The 5,146-nt window shown below is 36.2% G+C and overlaps 1 long non-coding RNA gene across 1 annotated transcript; it reads right to left on the reverse strand.

The window, feature by feature from the left end:
• Positions 1–2,599: 2,599 nt before the first annotated feature.
• Positions 2,600–4,820, reverse strand: LOC126823696 (uncharacterized). The gene is made up of 4 exons (XR_007681263.2): positions 4,510–4,820; positions 4,071–4,139; positions 3,595–3,684; positions 2,600–3,039 (listed from the first exon to the last, which is right to left on the reverse strand). It is a non-coding gene; the product is annotated as an uncharacterized LOC126823696 (long non-coding RNA).
• Between the last annotated feature and the right edge of the window lie 326 nt (positions 4,821–5,146).

Raw genomic sequence — 5,146 nt, forward strand, 5'->3', positions numbered from 1 at the left:
CGCTTGTTACTTCTTGTGTCTGGATACGTAACCATTTCTTGGACCGTGTGTTTCAGGTTACCTTGACCATAATCTGGGCTTTTGCTCATACGTTGGTCGATACTTATACGCTCTAGTATCTCAGTGTTAACCAGTGTGTTCTATTGGAATACAGCGGGTGTCCGCGAACGTGTCGCGTGGGCCAAGCCATTTTCTTGTCCTTTCCTACAACGCGCTTGACGTCGGCTATGGGTTGATCGCATTTGTGAATTGGGGGCTGTCCCTTCCTGTTTAATAACTAACTCCCACTCGTGTGTTAACTCTGAGTAAGCCTTTAATAGGTTTAGATTTGTCTCGACTTTAGACCTCTATTGGACTATAATGAAGTGCCTTATTTTATACTCCGTCCCAGTGTATTTAATTACCAGTGGATTATTTGTGTGATATTCATATTGTTAGATTATCTGTACCTGTATATGTTTATGTGTTAAAAGAATTACCGGGATACCGATTGCTCCATTTTTGATATTATTGTTATTACTTGATGCTTTTATAGTTTTATATATAAAGTATCCCCTGGATAATCTTGTGTGTTTGTCTTATTGAAAATAGAACGAGGGAATTTGGGGATCTTCCCGTTTAATAAAAACTCCCACTCGTGTGTTAACTCTGAGTAAGCCTTTAATAGGTTTAGATTTGTGGCGACTTTAGGCCTCTATTGAAGTGCCTTATTTTATACTCCGCCCCAGTGTATTTAAATACCAGTGGATTATTTATGTGATATTCATATTGTTGGATTATCTGTACCTGTATATGTTTATGTATTAAAAAAATTACCAGGATACCGATTGCTTCATATTTGATATTATTGTTGTTATTACTTGATGCTTTTATAGTTTTATATATAAGGTATCACCTGGATAATCTTGTGTGTTTGTCTTATTGAAAATAGAACGAGAGAGTTTGGGGATCTTTAAACTTCAAGACATTGACATAAATTCAGGGTCTCGGGTCTGGCAGTATATGAGTAACGTCACTTTTATGCTGACACTTGCCCCCGTTTTCTCCGAAGAGTAGCTGTGGTCCGAAGGTAGACCGAAAAACCACATCGCTTGGATCCCCGTCCAGTGCTGAGCACACACACCATTTATATTGCATCAAGAGTAGGTGGCGGTAGAGTGGCCGAATCGAACGCCACAAAAACACGAACATAGACAAAAATTATTGCAATGTTTTCATTCAGCCATTCTCTTAAACAGGGACGATGGTTATGGCGGCGTGGCCATTTACATAAGGTCTTCCATACACTTCATTCCTAGACACGATCTTCATGTTAATGGCATCGAAGCAATCTGGTCAGAAATTAAGACTAAATACTGGAAAAGTTTCTTATAGGTTCCTTCTATCGTAAGCCCAATTCTCCAGTGGAACTTTGGACTGCCATAGAAGAAAGCTGTTCTTTAGCCAAGGAAGACAATAAGAATTGTATCATTGTTAGTGACTAACTACGATACATTACGTTATCCTACTTGTAAGATATGTTACTTGGCAAATAGATTAAATTTACAACTCATCACAAGCCAAACACGTATAAGTCTTCTTGATCTATGTCGTGTATCCTGTACAGATCACGTGGCCATTGTTCATTAGAGATTAAAATCTGTAGAGACAACCCGCACGATCATGCATATTCTCGTACAATCTGGAACTATGAATCTATGGACATTGTAAATATCAATCGGTTTTATAACAATTTTAACTGGAATCAATTATATGTTGAAAACGGTATATCCCCAAATGTTTTAGTACGCAAGATTTCTAATGTCATTTTAAAAGGTATTGATTTGTATGCACCACATAAACACATAACTGTACGACCCAAAGATAGTCCTTGGATGAATGGTCACATTCGCCGCATTATTCGGAGGCGAAATCCTATCCACAGGAAAGCAAAACAATCCAATCTTCCGATAGATTGGGCAGATTTTCGACATCAGCGAAATTGTGTCACTGGGGAAGTTAGGAGAGTAAGAAAAGAGTTCAGTCAAAAACTTGACCAAGAAATCAATGAAAACCATTTTACTGAAAAGAAATGGTGGAAACTAGACAAAAACAAATGGTCTAAGAGGAACAAAAGTCGTATCCCCTTCTTGTAGTTGAACAAGGCAAAATCCTTACGTCGTAGTCGAAAAGGCTAATACTCTGCATGATTTGACAGTCCAACTTAGAAAACCTAAACGACGAACCACCATGCATTCCGGCAATTGTGACGATTTTCATCAGGCTCTTAATCGAGTTAGTGCAAACATTTTACTTGGAACTCTCTGGATTTGTGTTCCTTGTGTTATAAGCTTTCCAAACATGTATAGTTTGTTTAGCAGGGAGGACATTGCAGCGGAACTTCACGCTAGAAATGTGGGCTGCAGGCCTAACAGGGGATACATACATGATATCTGGAAACAACAGGTCAATCTACTGTGGGCGAGGGAAAACACGGGTCACGATTGTATGGAATACATTAACTTTATTACGGAAAGATACATTTAAAGCGTCAATACAAGACATACTAATTGGTACACAATTAAAATAACGATGCGCCATTTGCATTTTCCGCTTAAACATGAAGATGTCTAAAGTCCTAATCAATGATATTATGTACTCAGGTTTATTATTTAATATATGATTAAGAGAAAATAATCAAATACTAACGCTAGATGATGTCACGGCTTGAATTGTGTAGTATATGATTAAAACAACAAAATCAAATAATAACGCTAGATGATGTTCCGGTTTGGATTCGATCGGATTTAAAACAGGCCTGCCAATAAATGTCAAGAGGGCAACAAAATGACGACGGACTTATTACATATCAAGGCAGCACAGAACAAAATTGATCCATTCTTAGACTGTTGTTTCTAATAGAGATTCATCTTTTACAACATTGTTTCCTATACCGCTAAAATGGCATATCGAGGCTTTAAAGAGACAAAAAATACCAGTACTTTAACTTGGTTTAAACTGCATGATAACTATTATATATGAGACCAACGTCCCGAACACCTGAAACGATACCATTATAAAACATCAAACTCTGGTAAAATACAAAGTCTAGCGAATAAGTTCCAAATCGAGTAAATGAATTTAAAACAATTAACCGGTACATTTATTCACGTGCTAGGCGTAATGTTAGGACTTTATCCAATAGTTTTACCAATGAGGCACAGATTGCTCGTTGATTTATTTATACAAACCTGAAGTCTAAATATTGAACCACATAGCCAAATCCAATTAACAGACAATTAGTTGGCAAGCCTCAAAATCTAGGTGTTATTCTAAGTCAATATTCAAAATCGATTCGAACTCGCATGATATATTGTGACACGGATGAAAATGTTATTGTGAACATTATATCAAATCAGGATCCGCAGTGTCCAAAATGATCCCTTGAGAGTTGAAACGACACAATTCTATCCCTCATTTTGCACAGATAATCATTTAAGTAAATATCACATTTTAGTCTCGGAATGATATAAGTAATCTGTCCATTTAATGTTCAACACCATTCAATTCTATTGTTTATAAATATCTTTAAATTAATTGTTTAATTCATCTTACCGTTACCATGGTAGTTTTATCGAGAATAAATAATTTCATGAAAGTCAGACCGACATCTCCACTTCTCATGTTTTCTATAAACAAGGTGACCTGAAATTGGATGTAATTATGTTAGCACCGATTAATCAACGTTATCCCTTTTCTGTAAGTTGTTCACAAGATTGCATAAAATCGTGTTACAAACTGTAGCAATTATCATGTTTACGTGGTTAAATGAAAGGGGAAAGTAACTCTGATACAGAGGGGCATACAACAGCTCTATTGCGTTTTTGGTAATAAGAACCATCAACAACTTTAACCTCTTGGGTTCACTAGACAGTTGCTGACCGACGTATCTCCCTCTATTTGTCATACAGTCTAATTATTATTCGAGCAATCAAGATGTAACTACACATTTAAAAACTTGTTTGCCTCCAACGATCTCCAAAGCGCTAGACTTTTAAGAAACAGTGGACTAAATTAGTGTTGATACCTACCAGAGAAATTGTTTCCTGATTCATTTTGCTCCCATCCACATATTGGGTCGTCTCTAAACACAGTTTTGTCTATAAAACAAAATATAAATGAACCAGAATATTTTCTATATCAGATGAGAGATGTAGGTGTAGTAAAATACAAGACTATTATTGAAGATGTATAAATGTACCATCAAAATTTTTTATAAACTGTTTCCGATACATGCTAACAGAGACTTTAGATATTGTATTTTAACGGAGACAAACCATTAGGGCTGGACAATCTATTTTAGTTTTGAACTTTTTTAAGACGAATAAATGATTGTTTAATTCAGATATCGGTTTTACTTTGGTGGGAAATACTTCCGAGTAATTTATTTATACTAGTATAAAGACTGGAGACCATAATAAAACACCCCTCCCATATTTATTTTATTTTTAGGGCCTTGAAGGTACTTACACTTTCATTTAATGCTACTCCAAATTTTAAAACTAGCAGCATTTCCGACGTAGCTAAAAACAGCATTCCAACCCAGACAAGGAAGATTACAAGACTGGTATTACCGTAGGCTAGAGCATGTATATACAAACACACTCCTGTAAAGGATACACCAATTTCCAGTACTACATATGGATTCAGGAAATCGTCTACTTGTTTTGCGAATTTGGTAATAGCGAAGTATCGTTTTCGTATGATCTCGACCTTCTCAGTAGTTTGATCTGAATACAACATTTTCCTAAACTCGGTGTTACATGCAGTGAACTCTATCGTAACAATTTTACACAGTACGCCTATTGTCAGGATAATAATAAATTTATGTCCAAAGAAAAGGGTAGCAGCGGGGAAGATATTCACAATGGTAATCCAGTAATACCACGAACCAGTCCTCATAGGTGACAGGAGACATATATAGTCGTTTGTGAAAGCGGGAGTGAAATAAATCTGAGAAAACATCAACATGAAACAGGCTACCACAATAATAATCACCATAACTTTAGTAAATTTCCTTATTTTGTCATAAGACACAGCAAATCGTGGATCAGATCGGAGTTCATCACATGCTTTAATTAACAAATATAGTTTTGAAGGAACGTGT

Source organism: Patella vulgata, chromosome 6, assembly GCF_932274485.2.
Source record: "Patella vulgata chromosome 6, xgPatVulg1.2, whole genome shotgun sequence".
Lineage (NCBI taxonomy): Eukaryota > Metazoa > Mollusca > Gastropoda > Patellidae > Patella > Patella vulgata.